This window comes from Nerophis ophidion, linkage group LG07 (genome assembly GCF_033978795.1).
Source record: "Nerophis ophidion isolate RoL-2023_Sa linkage group LG07, RoL_Noph_v1.0, whole genome shotgun sequence".
Taxonomy (NCBI): domain Eukaryota; kingdom Metazoa; phylum Chordata; class Actinopteri; order Syngnathiformes; family Syngnathidae; genus Nerophis; species Nerophis ophidion.
Genome location: NC_084617.1, coordinates 46,432,412 through 46,449,530, shown reverse-complemented (window position 1 = coordinate 46,449,530; position 17,119 = coordinate 46,432,412). Strand labels below are relative to the sequence as shown.

At 37.3% G+C, this 17,119-nt stretch overlaps 1 protein-coding gene across 3 annotated transcripts in view; it reads right to left on the bottom strand.

Moving 5' to 3' along the window:
• Nucleotides 1-9,631, bottom strand: part of rhobtb4 (Rho related BTB domain containing 4) — a 116,047-nt gene extending 106,416 nt beyond the window's left edge. For 2 of the 3 annotated variants that reach the window (XM_061906270.1, XM_061906273.1), the window contains exons 1-2: nt 9,501-9,631; nt 9,105-9,176 (exon numbers count right to left, since the gene is read on the bottom strand). The gene's annotated coding sequence lies outside the window, so the exon portion shown is untranslated. Of the gene's footprint in view, nt 1-9,104; nt 9,307-9,500 lie in introns of those variants that run through there. The other variant, XM_061906272.1, reaches the window with a different exon arrangement.
• Nucleotides 9,632-17,119: the final 7,488 nt, after the last annotated feature.

The following is a 17,119-nucleotide window of genomic DNA, read 5'->3' as shown; positions in this document are numbered from 1 at the left end:
AGTGCTTTATGGAATACCCGAAACTTTAAAATATGCATATGGATGGCGAATCCTGCCAGTCCTACCGGGCACCAATTCATGTAAAATCCAACAGTGCCATGTTTCAGTACCTGGGTTGCATGCGAGGTCACACCCAGTTGCCAATTCTTTGCACTTCAGCCCTTGGCGATCACTGACAACCAACTCAGCCAAACTACCTCTAGGTAATGTTGCAATTTCAATGGCAACAAAGTGGTTGACTCAAAATAGGCTCCATCGTAAGTTATGTAAGTCACCACCTTTCCACAAATGTGCTTGTTTGATGCTAATACACATTGGCTTTGCTGTTGACATGCTACTGATTAGCACTAGGAATTTTAACGTCTTAATTTTAAAATAATTAGTACAATACTTACAGTGATAACACATTGTAGGGCGCAACAACTGAAATGACAACACATTGAAAAAATGATGCACTCCTGTCATCTAACGTCTTGGACTTGCAACTGTGCTTGCAACATAGTATGGTTCCTGCAAATGATACATGGAAAATCAGATAATGCAACAAGATACAACTCGAGAGCAGTTATCATATTCAGCTATTTTTTTTATGTTACAATTTAAAAAAAAAGAGATTTTATTATGAAAAATAATAAATAATTATTAACACACAAAAATATAGTGCTAATTGGTACCGCTGAGTACTGGTATCAAATACTAGGTACCAGGCATTGGTACCGTATCAGTTCATATGTAAACGGTACATACCGTATTTTTCGGACTATAAGTCGCATTTTTTTTTTATTGTTTGGCAGGCGACTTGTACTCAGGAGCGACTTATGTGTGAAATTATTAACACATTACTGTAAAATATCAAATATTATTATTTAGCTCATTCACGTAAGAGACTAGACGTATAAGATTTCATGGGATTTAGCAATTAGGAGTGACAGATTGTTTGGTAAATGTATAGCATGTTCTATATGTTATTGTTATTTGAATGACTTTTACCATAATATGCTACGTTAACATACCAGGCACCTTCTCAGTTGGTTATTTATGCGTCATATAACGTACACTTATTCAGCCTGTTGTTCACTATTCTTTATTTATTTTAAATTGCCTTTCAAATGTCTATTCTTAATGTTGGATTTTATCAAATAAATTTCCCCAAAAATGCGACTTATATTCCAGTGCGACTTATATATGTGTTTTCCTTCTTTATTATGCATTTTCGACAGGTGCGACTTATACTCCAGAGCGACTTATACTCCGAAAAATACGGTATATGTAGTGCAATAGAGCGCACATGACAGCGGTGGGGTGTGGGTGCTGTGGTCTTTACAAGTGTATGTAAACTTTTGACCACGACTGTATGTATGACTGTATATATGAAGATGATCACCTCGACTTGGTCAAATGAAAAGTAGCTCGCCTGCTGAAGAAGTGTGGCCATCCCTGCTATAAAGTGTTTCATTCGGGTGCCTCATTAATTGAACAAACTAATCAATAGATGACTCGATGACTAAAATAATCGATAGCTGCAGGCTTAAAGTTACGACTGGACATATAGGGGATCATTTCAGTTGTGTCCAATGTCTGGCCATCAGAACCTTGCTCTTTTTTGCCACATTGGGTGAACAGTGAGGTTGTGTAATATGTTTCTTTAACACTGCCAGCCTCCCCTCATGCTCTCCAGCTCACTCTGGCCCGGAGCCCGGCAGTCACACACTTGCACGGCGGTTATCTTCCCTTGCCCCCTTCGCTCGCTCTTGCCCTGCCCAGCCCGGCCTCGCCCTCTCCTGTCTTCACCGGCGACACCTTCTTATCCACGTCTCTCCGACACACGCCAGCGTACACGGGGGAATTTGGAGAAGCTCTCGAGGCCGATTAGAGTGTATATACGCAACACTTTCGACAAAAGATCTGAAAAGTAGCTGCTGACACGCTCCTCCTCCGTCTCCCAGAATGCATTGCTCAATGCAATTTGATCTAAACCAAAACTCCCTTTTGCTTAAACATTCTCCCTCTCTCACACACGTCCCTTAAAATGCCCACAGTGCACATTGATGGTCTGGTTATAAGCAGCCAGTTAGAGGGAGGTGGCATCGCCCCAGCACAATAGTTCTCTCTTTCCATTCACCCTTCCTTCATTTTCTCTCTCCCGCTAAACTTTCTCCAGAGGACAAACATCATCAGGTGCTGGAAAAGGAACTCATGTTGTGCATGCACTATCTTTGTTTTGTTGTTCTTTATATATATATATACAGTGGGGCAGAAAAGTATTTAGTCAGCCACCAATTGTGCAAGTTCTCCCACTTAAAATGATGACAGAGGTCTGTAATTTACATCATGGGTACACTTCAATTGTGAGAGACATAAAAAATGGATACATGGATGATACAGCAGAGGATTGGGAGAATGTCATGTGGTCAGATGGAACCAAAATAGAACTTTTTGGTATAAACTCAACTCGTCGTGTTTGGAGGAAGAAGAATACTGAGTTGCATCCCAAGAACACCATACCTACTGTGAAGCATGGGGGTGGAAACATCATGCTTTGGGGCTGTTTTTCTGCTAAGGGGACAGGAAGATTGATCCGCGTTAAGGAAAGAATGAATGGGGCCATGTATCGTGAGATTTTGAGCTAAAACCTCCTTCCATCAGTGAGAGCTTTGAATGGTTGACCAAATACTTATTTTCCAACATAATTTACAAATAAATTCTTTAAAATTCCTACAATGTGAATTCCTAGATTTTTTTTTCATATTTTGTCTCTCACAGTTGAAGTGTACCTATGATGAAAATTACAGACCTCTGTCATCATTTTAAGTGGGAGAACTTGCACAATCGGTGGCTGACTAAATACTTTTTTGCCCCACTGTACTGTATATATAAATAGAGTTAAAGTTAAAGTACCAATGATTGTCACACACACACTAGATGTGGCGACATTATTCTCTGCATTTGACCCATCACCCTTGATCACCCCCTGGGAGGTGAGGGGAGCAGTGGGCAGCAGCGGTGCCGCGCCCGGGAAATCTATATATGTTAAGGTTGTCCCGGTACCAAAATGTATTTCGATATTTTTATATATTTTTCTAAATAAAGCGGACCACAACAAATGGCATTAGAAATCTCAGGGTACATTAAACATATGTTTCTTAATGCAAGTTTGTACTTAAATAAAATAGTGAACATACAAGACAACTTGTCATTTAGTAGTAAGTAAACAAACGAAGGTTCCTAAATAGTCTGCTGACTTATGCAGTAACATATTGTGTCATTTATCATTCTGTTATTTTGTCAAAAATATAAAGGACAAGCTGTAAAAATGGATTACTAATCTACTTGTTCATTTACTGTTAATATCTGCTTATTTTCCGTCTCAACATGTTCTATCTACACTTCTGTTAAAATGTAATAATCACTCTTTCTTCTGTTGTTTGGATACTTTGCATTAGTTTTGGAGGATCCCACAAATTTAGGTATTGATCCAATACCAAATAGTTTAAGGATATTAATCATATTCAAAGTCCTCATGTGTCCATGGACGTATTTGTGATTTAGAAGTAGCTAAAACACTGCAGACAGCAGATGGATGTTAGCTGCTAGCTGGCTAGCTATGTCTTAAAGCACCTTTTCCTGAGGGCGTTTCAGTGTTATAACTTCACTTCTATCTTTAGTTTTTAAGCCAAAATGCGTCCGTTCTCCCTTTTCTGTCGACGCACTGTCTGCTTGTAAGTACTCCGTGATTGTGCGCTGCCGAACATGCTCCTCTGCTCGTAAAACCAGCAATGTCAAGACGCGCCGTCATGCCCGTTAAAAAAATGTATTAATTAATACATTGGAAAACGGTACTTTTCAAACAGAGTATAGTACCATTTTTTGATTCATTAGTACTGCGATACTATACTAGTACTGGTATACCTTACAACCCTAATATATATGTATAGATATGCCACTTTTGAATATCTAGTTTTTTTCATGAGGATAGAAAACGCACATAAATTCCAGAGCTTCTGAACCTATTGCACTGCACACAGTGGACGGGGGTAGTGCCTCACCCCAAAGGTAGAGTGGTTCACATTCCACAGCTGATAGAAAAACACACGAGCGAGACAGAATGGAAGAACTGATGTCAACTTAATACAAACACGAGACCATAAAAAAGCCTTATTGGGACAAACTTCAATGCTCTACTTATGGGGACTTTTGCTTCGATAGTTGACTTTAATCCAAATCAATTGCAGTGTTATTAAACTAAAAAAATCAATACCACTACATGAAGTCTATTTTGTTATGGGTCATAATTATACGGTTTGCTGCACAGACTGTAGTGAGTGAAGCAATGACACAATAGGGAGGAAAATGTGCCTTTATTGACAATGTAAATCTAACAGGTTATAGTGCATTTAATGACTATTACATCTCGAGAAAATACCTGTTTTTATTTTTGGACCCCCAAATCACACAGTGTGAATTAGAACGTTGTTGCAGTTTTCTTTACATTCAATATTATTGGAAATACCTTGTGATTGAATGGCGACCAGTCCAGGGCAGAGTCTATCATACAGTCAGCTGGGATAAGCTCCAGCTTCACGATAAGTGGCAGAAAACTAGGGCATAGATAGTACTTTTAATACTTTTAAAGTATTTTACCAAAGGCTATTGGAGTGTACGTGTGCGTTAGCCTCTGCATTAAACTGTCCCTACCTGGGAAAAGTAGACATAACCTTGATAGAGTACGCAAAAAAATAAAAAAATATTTTTTTGCGGACTATTAACCACTACCCCCAGTTTGAACCTTGCCTTTTATATAATAATGTGGCTAGTTTATGGGTTTTTCCAGGTTCATGAGCTTCCGATGCTGCCAAAAGACTTACGCTTGTCACATCAGGAAAATGAAATTGCCAAACATGTTGACCAAAGACATTGTTCACATTAAATCAAACGCACTCACACAATCTCAGTCAGCCATTTAGCGCGTTACGGACTCACCCTCGTCATGGAGAAGACATATGATGAAATGCACAAAACGTAGCCCCAAAACCGAAGATGATCGACCCAACCATTGAAAAAGGAAACACACGGAACTAAACAGTCAGTAACAGTGTACCTTTTTCAAATGATAAGTTATTATACTTTTAAAGAATGTGGGCAATAAAAGGGCTTATTTGCAATATGAGCGCCTCCACAAATGATATACTCAAAAAGATGTTATAAATGTGACTGCTGAACAAAATTACACCAAAGTATACTCAGTATTATTTCCTTACTTGCATTCTAAAAATAGGCAATCTTGACTGTGAAGGAACAGTTACATGCTGTGAAATATAAGGGTATCACAATTTGCACAGGCATTTTTTGGAAAACATCCTGATTACAGTATTTTACTGTGAAAAATTCTGCTGTGAATTCCCGGTATTTAAAAAAAAAAAATTTTTTACAGTGTAAACCACAAGATTAAAACTCTTATTGCTCCCCTTCAAGCGCACAGTATACCAACTGAACTAACTGTCCATCCTGTTAAGGTGGTCCATCTTAAGTAGAGTCTTCACGTTTTTAGCATTTTGATAGCAACGATCAACTCGTACACTTTTCCGTCCATGGAGCCAGCATCCTATTCCAACTCAGATCATAAAAATGTGATTCAAAATATAATGCATGTAAAGGTTTTTTTTTTTTAAAAACTGTCGTCTGATGTTCTCTTCTTTAGTTAAAGTAAAGAATTTGTGTAGAAGAAGGGTGCACATTAGGTCAATTGCGGAGGGTGTGTCAGTCATCGCCTGCCAGGCATTAAACAATAGATCTAAAAATGTGTCATTTGATTTACATTCGCGGCAACCAAAGATTTTGTGAGAAGACGCTGGCTGCTGCAAACTCCATACTAGTTTAAAAAAAACGACCGACAGGAAGGGGAGAAACACTTTTTATGTTACCAGACTTTCGCACCGAACCTAAAGACCGACTGCACAGTTCCTATCTTCACAATAAAAGCTCTGCTCCATCCTGCCTGCGCTATTAAAACAAAAGTCTCACAAAGCTAGCGCACACAAGCTAGCAAGGCATGGAGTTGTATAAAAAGGAGTATGGAAGCTGGACAAATAACCAATTTCATTTGGTATTGGACAGAAAGGAGGACTTTTTTTCTCTCCTCCATTTGAAAATGTGGACGTTATCATCACTACTGTCTGATTCCAATCAATGCAAGTCATCAGAATCAGGTGATACACCAACTTATATTCTTGTCTTCATGAAAGAAAGGAATCTATACCTGTTAAACATGCTTGTATTATCATTAAACACCTTTAACTTGTTAACAAAAATGTATGTTTCATAAATAAATACATACATAATATATATGTATGATTAATTTATATACATGTATATATCAATATATCTATATAAATATACATATATATATATATATGCTGAAGCCTATCCCAGCAGCACATGTATATATATATATATATATATATATATATATATATATATATATATATATATGTGTGTGTGTGTGTGGGTGGAAAAAATCACAAGACTAATTCATCTCTACAGAACTGTTTCATGAGGGGTTCCCTCAATCGTCAGGCGATTTACCTCAATCTCCTGACGATTGAGGGAACCCCTCATGAAACAGTTCTGTAGAGATGAAGTAGTCTTATATTTTTCCCACACATACATATTGCGCTCTACCACGGTATCGAGCACTATTCTCTGGATAATCCAATTAAGACATTATATATATATATATATATATATATATATATATATATATATATATATATATATATATATATATATATATATATATATATATATATATATACACATATATACATATATACACACATATATATATATATATACATATATATATATATACATATATACACATATATATATATATATATACATATACACACATATATATGTACATATATACACACATATATATACATATATATACACACATATATATACATATATATACACACATATATATATATATATATATATATATATATATATATATATATATATATATATATATATATACAGTATATAGTACAGGCCAAAAGTTTGGACACACCTTCTCATTCAATGTATTTTGTTTATTTTCCTGACTATTTACATTGTAGATTGTCACTGAAGGCATCACAACTATGAATGAACGCGTGTGGAGTTATGTACTTAACAAAAAAAAAAAAAAAGGTGAAATAACTGAAAACTTGTTTTATATTCTAGTTTCTACAAAATAGCCAACCTTTGCTCTGATTACTTTTTTGCACACTCTTGGAATTCTCTCGATGAGCTTCAAGAGTTACTCACCTGGAATGGTTTTCACTTCACAGGTATCATAGTTTTGATGCCTTCAGTGACAATCTACAATGTAAATAGTCATGGAAATAAAGAAAACGCATTGAAATGAGTAGGTGTGTCCAAACTTTTGGCATATATATATATATATATATATATATATATTAGGGCTGGGCAACGATTAAAAATTTTAATCGAAGTTAATCGCACTATTTCTCCGATTAATCGCGATTAACTGCATTCTATACGCAAAGCCCAATAATGAATTCAAAAGTAGTGTGTAGTGCACCTTTATTGGAATATTCTCCCACATGAACAAAAGCGCCAAAACATTTGTTGTGCAAACACAATTTAAATCAGTCCTTGTTAAACAGTAGCAATTAAATAGCATATTTTATGAAAATCAACTCAAAAAATGTAAATACAAACATTTAAGCTTATTACTACCACTGCCAGGGTATTTAACTTATCCTGTTTGTTATGGAAAATAAATATAATCTACATACAAATCTCTGAGCCACAATCATAACATCCGAACAGGCAATTTCTGAGGTAACAGCAGAAACATTTTTTTTTATCAGGGATCTTATGTTTGAAAAACCTATATTATAGGTAGTGGGCTGTTTTAGGGAATTTTTGATCAAATTATCCGTAGTAGCAATATTAATAATGTTGTGTTTATTCTGCGTAGTGCACTTAAAATAATTATGACCATATCTAGGAATTGATATGATGGGAATTTTCCGATTGTTTGCTCGGTGCTTTGATAAACTGAACGCATATACATGGTACTATATTGTGATGTTATGAGCCAGGGAAAAAAAGAACTACCCTACCCAGCATGCAACAGGAGTGACGAGCATGCGCGGTAGCCCGGTATATGTTGTGTGTCGCCATGACGGCATCTTGTATGTTGTGATATGCACGCTCTTAAAGCAAACGTTAAGAACTCAGCCAACACTCCTCGTCTGCATTATTCATAAATAGACAGACAACACATATACTCCGCTGCTTCACAGGATTCCCATGCTAGCTAGCCGGTCTAGCAAGCAAGCGTCATTCAGCCCAAAACGGCCCGATCTATCCACATCCAGAATTGTCTGGCGGTCGTAAGTGATCCCGGAGTGACCACGCTGTAAGCCAGCCATGAAATTTGCAGAATTGTCCGGTATTTTTGCCAAATGTTCCATCTTTACCAAGAGCCCCTCGACCCCGAAGCCCATCCGGGCGACGCCATCTTTTTAAGAAAAGGCGTTAACAAAATAGAAGTATGTAAACAACATACGCAAATGTGCGATAAAATAATTGTCGGCGTTAATAGATTGATGAGTTAACTCGTAATTAACGCATTAATTTGCCCACCCCTAATATATATATATATATATATATATATATATATATATATATATATATATAATCGACTTCATTTGAAAAGTAGCTGGCCTGAAGAAAAAGTGTGGGCACCTCTGGTGTAGACACAAGATATTTAGTCAGCTGCTAAGTGACACACCCACCAAAGTTTTATACAACGTATTTCCCACCAGTAAAGTGCAAAAACACACACTCGCTATAACACTATACAAATCAAAAAGATGTATCTTAAAGATCCAACTCAAGTTTGTATACAACACCGGATTTTTATTTGTATTTATTTATGTATTTTTATTTTTTGCAACCCAAACCAGCCGAACCGTTACGCAACTCCCCCACAAAACCCATGCAAAAAGAAAAAAAAAAAAAAAAGTTTTGCCGTGCGCACAATCCCATGCAGTGACATTGTTTCATAACACCAGAGTCCCTACCTTGGGAAAGACTTTCTGGAAGGAGTTGGCGTCTCTTTCTGCTCGACGTCCACTTTGCACTTCTTCTCCGCCCTGCAAAAATGCGACGATGATGATGATGATGATGATGATGATGAAAATGTCAATATTCTACAGCAGAGAGGCGGCCGGAGGAACACGATGAGCTGCACATATGTTGTTTGTTACAGGACACACACACACACACACACACACACACAGTCTGCCGAGCCCTATTGTGCACGCGTGCATCTCCACCGTCTGGCCAATGTGGTCCTGATGCAATTTTTTTTCCACGTCCCTGTTTGTGTTTGCAAAGCAATTTGTTTTTAAAATGCTTCAAAAATAAAAAATAAAAAATATATATATATAAATGTGCACGAAAAAGTGGTGGTTTACCTGGCGTCCCCTGCAGGAGTTCAAGTCCTCTGCGTGTCCGTCCCGTCCTCCTGCCTGTCCCGCTTATGTTGACGTCCCACTCACTGTGGGCCAGCCTTCAGCCCCTCGCCAGACGTCAGCCTCATCTCCCCCGGCGTGGTTTCGGAGCCACACCCCTCCATTCATAAAGTGCCAGCATGTGTACGTGCAGCTGATGATGATGACACGCATCACAGCACATGCAAGAGGTGTAGGACATAGGAGGGTTAGAGTTGGCAAATTAGCACCAAAAATTAAATACAAATAAAAAATATTTTTTATTTAAAAAATAAATAAATGGTGGGGCGAGGGAAAATACTTATTTCTTGTGATTTCCCTATCAAATTAATAAATACATATCATACATAAATAAACACCTGTCAGTGTCAACCACAAAATAGTCCTGCTGTTGTACTGTAACATGGATGTATATGATGGATATTTGAAGTTGACTGGGACTTTAAAGTCTTGTCCCTTCCGATACAGGACACACTTGCGGATGCTTGCATCATCCGTGCCTGATTCGTCTACAAAAAGCTCCATGAGAGCGGCTCGGATTTGTTACTGAGCTAATAAGGGCAGATGAATAATAATATCGACACATTTGAGATAACAATATTGTTTAAGGTCTGATTCTGGCACGCATCTCCCCTCGTCCTATTATACACATGTGCTTAATGGTTTAGTCTGATGGAAGTTTGCTATATAAATTATTTTAATTTATCATTGATACACATTAATATGCCCCTAACAAGTATTCTAATGTATCACTAATATTCATTAACATGTCCACTACACCCTAAGAAGTATTCTAATGTACCACTAATACCCATTAATTTGTCCACTACACCCTAACACGTTTCTAATGTATCATTATATGCCCAATATACTCTATTAAGTGTTTTAATGTATCACTAATACCCACTAATATGTCCACTACACCCTAACAAGTATTCTAATGTATCACTAACACTCATTACGTCTATTTCGCCCTAACAAGTTTTCTAATGTACCACTAATTCCCATTAAACCCAAACAAGTATTATAATATCACTAATACCCACAAATATGTCCATTACACCCTAACAAGTATTCTAATGTATTACTAATACTCATTAGTATGTCCACAACACCTTAAAAAATATTTTAATGTATCACCAATACCCATTATGTCCATTACACCCTAATAAGTATTCTAATATATCATTATTACCCAATAATATACCCATTACACCCGAACAAGCATTTTAATGTATCACTAATACCCATTAATAATAACAATCACTTAGATTTATATTGCGCTTTTCTAAACATTCAACGCGCTCACAGAGAAGTGGGACTGAACATTCATTCACACCTGGTGGTGGTAAGCTACATATGTAGCCATGGCTGCCCTGGGGTAGACTGACGGAAGCGTGGCTGCCAGTTTGCGCCTACGGCCCCTCCGACCACCACCTATTATTCATTCATCATTCATTCACCAATGTGAGCGGCACCGGGGGCAAAGGGTGAAGTGTCCTGCCCAAGGACATAACGGCAGCGATTTTTTGGATGTCAACAAGTGGGAAGCGAACCTGCAACTCTCAGGTTTCTGGCCGGCCGCTCTACCCACTACGCAATGCCACCCATTAATGTCCATCACACCCTAACAAGTATTCTAATGTACCACTAAACCCTAACAAGTATTTTTTAATGTATCACTAATACCCATTAATAAACCCAATACACCCTAACAAGTACAGTATTCTCATGCAGTGGTTCTCAACCTTTTTTCAGTTGTGTACCCCCTGTAAACATGTTTTTAATTCATGTACCCCTTAATCAGAGCAAAGCATTTTTAGTTGAAAAAAAGAGATAAAGAAGTAAAATACAGCACTATGTCATCAGTTTCTGATTTATTAAATTGTATAACAGTGCAATATATTGCTCATTTGTAGTGGTCTTTCTTGAACTATTTGGAAAAAAAGATATAACTAAAAACTTGTTGAAAAATAAACAAGTGAATCAATTATAAATAAAGATTTCTACACATCGAAGTAATCATCAACTTAAAGTGCCCTTTTTGGGGATTGTAATAGAGATCCATCTGGATTCATGAACTTAATTCTAAACATTTCTTCACAAAAAAAAAGAAAACTGTAACATCAATATTTATGGAACATGTCCACAAAAAAATCTAGCTGTAAACACTGAATATTGCATTGATGCATTTCTTTTCACAGTTTATGAAATTACATTCATATTTTCCAGAAGTATTATTCAATAAATATATTTATAAAGGATTTTTGAATTGTTGCTATTTTTAGAATATTTTTCTTTAAAATCTCTTGTATCCCTTGGCATACCTTCAAGTACCCCCAGGAGTACGGGTACCCCCTTTTGAGAACCACTCTTCTAATGTATCACTAATACCCATTAATATGCCCACTAATCCAGAACAAGCATTCTAATGTATCATGAATACCCGCCCGATTGTAGATAAGATAGGCGCCAGCGCCCCCCGCGACCCCAAAAGGGAATAAGCGGTAGAAATGGATGGATGGATACCCACTAAACCCTAACAAGTATTCTAATGTATCACTAATACCCATTAATATACCCAAAACACCCTAACAAGTATTCTAATGTACCACTAATACCCATTAATATGCCTATTACACCCTAAGAAGTATTCTAATTTATCATTAATACCCATTAATATGTCCATTACACCCTAACAAGTATTCTAATGTACCACTAATACCCATTAATATACCCATTACACCCTAACAAGTATTCTAATGTATCACTAATACACATTAGTATACCCACTACACATAACAAGTATTCTAATGTACCACAAATACCATTATTAATGGTATTTGTGGTACCCTAAGAAGTATTCTAATGTACCACTAATATCCATTACTATACCCATTTCACCCTAATAAGTATTCTAATGTATCACTGATAGCCTTGGACATAACCACTACACCAGTGTACACTCACTGATACTAATAGAAATGCCCACTACACCCATACACTGCATAGTATTTCAATGCTGCGGCTCACAGACTGTGGTAAGCGTACTTCTAGTACAGTGGTTCTTAACCTTGTTGGAGCTACCGAACCCCAGCAGTTTCATATGCGGATTCACCCAACCCTTCTTTAGTGAAAAATAAAAGTTATTTTTTTTCAAATTCAAGACAAAGTTATATATATTTTTTTTTTACTGGTGCACAAAATGAACCACAACAAATTACACACCTGCAATGAAATCTGGTCATGATGTAGCATATAAATAAGAAGAGAAGACCAAGCCTGTGGTGCGCTCTTTCTTAATTCTTTCTCGAGGGTGAACCATCTTTTGTCTTCAAAGACACTGTCTGTTTTCATATTGATTCAATCCAGCTTTGTACCATCTGATGAGTAACGTAAACGGTTGAAACAAACTCTCTATTGTTCCTGTTTAAGATTCGGACTTTTCGACCACATCAAATTAAAATCCCCGTAACGGCCACAACATAAAATTGGCGGCACGAACAGGATGAGGCCCCGGGTTAAATCACCGATATTTTTACCACATAAAATTGGCGTCACGAACAGGATGAGGCCTCGGGTTAAATACCCAATATTTCTACAACAAGGGGTATCCATATTACGCCGATAGGGAGAAGTTTTTATTTACGCGATGAGTCGGGTGTGTCTTGACCTCCGCCGAACCCCTGAGGCCCGACTCACCGAACCCCTAGGGTTCGATCGAACCCAGGTTAAGAACCACTGTGCTAGTGGTTCGCGAGCTCAAATCTATTGGTACACCTGAGAATCACTTAAAGAACAGTGTTTTATTTTCTTATATTCAAACAAAGTGTGACTGTTCAAACTGTGTGTAATGTTACAGTGGACCGAAATATTAAATATACCTGTTATATAAAACCTTTGCTTTGTTTTAATGAATACTTTAATGTATTTTAATGTTGGTCATCATGGAGGTACTTTGAGAGCCAAGTGTTTTCTGATGTGGTTCTTGGTGAAAAAAGTTTGAGAATCACTGATCGAATGTATCACTGATACTCATGGAGATGAGTATCTACTACACCCGAGCAAGTACCCATGGGTATACGATCTACATTTTAACACGTTGTAATGTATTTCTGATACACATGGATATGCCTATTATGCCCAAAACACCCAAACAAGTATCCGAATCAGAATAATCTTTATTGACCAAGTATGTTTAACACAAGAGTCGTTTGACTTGGTAGACTGTGCTCCCCTTGTTCAATACTAGACAATAATTCATCACTGATACCAGGGTTGTACGGTATACCGGTACTAGTACTGTTTGAAAAGTAACGGTTCGCCGGCATGACGGTGCGTCGTCACGTCATGACATTGCTGGTTTTACGAGCAGAGGAGCATGTTCGGCAAGCGCACAACCACAAAGTACTTATGGTCCCCCTAATTTAGAAAAGTACTGAAAAGTATCGAAATGTATCGTTATTCATTTTGGTACCTGTACTAAAATATTGGTATTGGGACAACCCTAAATGGCAGTTGTGCCCCCTACACTTTGACTGCTATTTTATTTGAATGTATTTATAGAAGCATCTCATTGTCGAGGCGGCAGCATAGACACAAAAAAAGAAAACACATGAATTAAAAAAAACATCTACAACTCCTGCAAAAGAATCGAATCACCAGACTTGGAGGATGGTCATTCAGTTTTTATTTTATTTTGAACATGACACAAAACTGTATTCATTTGAAATGGCAACTTTTTGGCGTTAAGAAAGACCAAAAGAAATCAATGAAAATAATTGTGGTAGTCACTAATAATTTCATGTTTGGATCAAGCAGTGTTAAAAACATTTGGAATAAGTCAGTGCCGAGGAAAGAAATAGGGAATCATAAAAAACAAAAACAAGCTTGTATTTTGTTGCACCATCTCTGGCTTTTATTACTTAACCAGTGACAAACAATCCTCTTCATAAATCTTGCTCCAAATTTCTCTGATTGCTGTTGACGGATCAGCTTTGCAGGTTAGAGTCTTGTCATTCACCATTTTCTTCCATTTCCACCACACACTTTCAATTAGGATTATTTGCAGGCCATGACATCGACCTCATGTATCTCTCTTCAAATATATATTTTTTTCCCATCCATCAATCCATTTTCTACCGCTTATTCGCTTTGGGGTCGCGGGGGGCGCTGGTGCCTATTTCAGCTACAATCGGGCGGAAGACGGGATACACCCTGGACAAGTCGCCACCTCATCGCAGGGCCAACACAGATAGACAGACAACATTCACACTCACATTCACACACTAGGGCCAATTTAGTGTTGCCAATCAACCTATGCCCAGTTGCATGTTTTTGCCGGTGGGAGGAAGCCGAAGTACCCGGAGGGAACCCACACAGTGACGGGAAGAACATGCAAACTCCACACAGAAAGATCCCGAGCCTGGGATTGAACCCAGGACTACTCAGGACCCTCGTATTGTGAGGCAGAGGCACTAACCCCTCCTACACCGTGCTGTCCCACGTTGTTTTTTTTACCCAATTTTTGTTTTATGGCAAGATGCTTGAAAAAAACTCCTTCTGATCGATGGAAAAAGAAAAGTGTCCAAAACGTCAACGTAAAGGTGTGCGTTTTTTGATGATGTATTGACAGCCATCTGCTCAGTGCCATCGCCTGACATGCAGTCACATGTGATCAATGACTGTGGAAATATGCATGTTTTCTTCAGGCAGTCCTCTTCATAAATCTCCTTGGAACGACACCAAACTAAAGTTCCGGCATCATCAATGCAAATTTGCGATTCATCACAATTTTCAACCAGTCATCCATAGTCCACGACTACTTTCCCTTAGCCCATTGTAATCTTGTTTTTTTTTTCTGTTAAGGTGTTAATGACGGCTTTTGTTTAGCTTTTCTGCATTTAAATCCCATTTCCTTCAGGGGGTTTCCTACAGCTCAGTCAGAGACAGTGACGCCCAGTTCCTGCCCATTTCTTTTGCTGTGCACTTTCTGGAATCGAAATGTATAGTTTTAAGATTTCTGTCTTGGCGCTTTGATTACTAATACTCATTATGTATGCTTTCCTTTTCCAACCTTCCCATGTTGATTGTACAGTGCAAAAGGTCAGTGTTCAAAAACAAGAAAAAAATATATAAAAACTAGGGGTATTTTATTTGAACTAAGCAAAATGATCTGCCTATAGAACAAGAAAAATCGGCTTGTCAAGACTTTCTAAAACAAGTAAAATTAGCTAACCTCAATGAACCCAAAAATACCTTAAAATAAGTATATTCTCACTAATAGCAAGTGCACTTTTCTTAGTAGAAATAAAATGAGACCATTTTGCTCAATATGTTGAAAAATATTCTTAAATTAAGTAAATGCTAGTGCCATTATCTTGACATCATGATATGCGCTCGGCATCATGATTTTTTTTTTCATGCTTGAAGTAAGAAATTATTACTTTAAAAAAGTTGTTTTTTTATACTTGTGTTAATGACACGTCTTTGCATCAGTTGATATTCTGGTTTCAAGCATGTTTTACTCAATACTCAGCTACAAGCTTTTTAATATCTTACTGAGATAATTTAGGACCAAAACCCTTAAAACAAGTAAAACACTGCTTAGTGAATAGAATTATCTTCTCAGACAGAAAATAAGCAAATATCACCCTTATTTCAGATATTTAATCTTACTTAGATTTCAGTTTTTGCAGTGTACTTGGTCCCGGTTTTAGACACAGCCGACTGTGTACAATCAGCATTTATTCCAACATTGGCGATGATGTACCGCCTTGAAGAAGTTTGATAACCCTCTCCTTTGTTTTAATTGACGCCTCTCGTCATGGAGCCATGACTCCTGTCAATCCACTTGACACTACTGTAGGGCCGAAGTTAATATTTCCATTTTTGACCCATTATAGAATGAACATTTGTGTTTTGTTTGTGCTGATTTTTTCTATCCATGGTTAGATTTCATGTCTAGATAGTTTTCTTTCTGTTGCTTAATTGTGTTAATTGTCTTGTTAGATACCGTACAGACAAACTTTTGGACACACCTTCTCATTCAATGCGTTTTTGTTATTTTCATGACTATTTACATTGTAGATTGTCACTGAGGGCATCCAAACTATGAATGAACACAACTTTAGTTATGTACTTAAAAAAGGCTAACTAACCGAAAACATGTTTTATATTCTAGTTTCTTCAAAATAGCCACCCTTTGCTCTGATTACTGCTTTGCACACTCATGGCATTCTCTTGATGAGCTTCAAGAGGTAGTCACCTGAACTGGTTTTTACTTCACAGGTGTGCCTTATGGAATTTCTTGTTTTATCAATGTTGTTGGGACCATCAGTTGTGTTGTGAATGAGGAGGTGTGTCCAAACTTTTGGCTTGTAGTGGTGTTGTCCCGATACCAATATTTTGGTACTGGTACCAAAATATGTTTCTTACTGCAAGTTTGTCCTTAACTAAAAAAGTGAACATACAAGACAACTTTTCTTTTATTTAACTAACTGAAAACATGTTTTGTATTCTAGTTTCTTCAAAAAATAGCCACCATTTGCTCTGATTACGGCTTTGCACTCTTGGCATTCTTT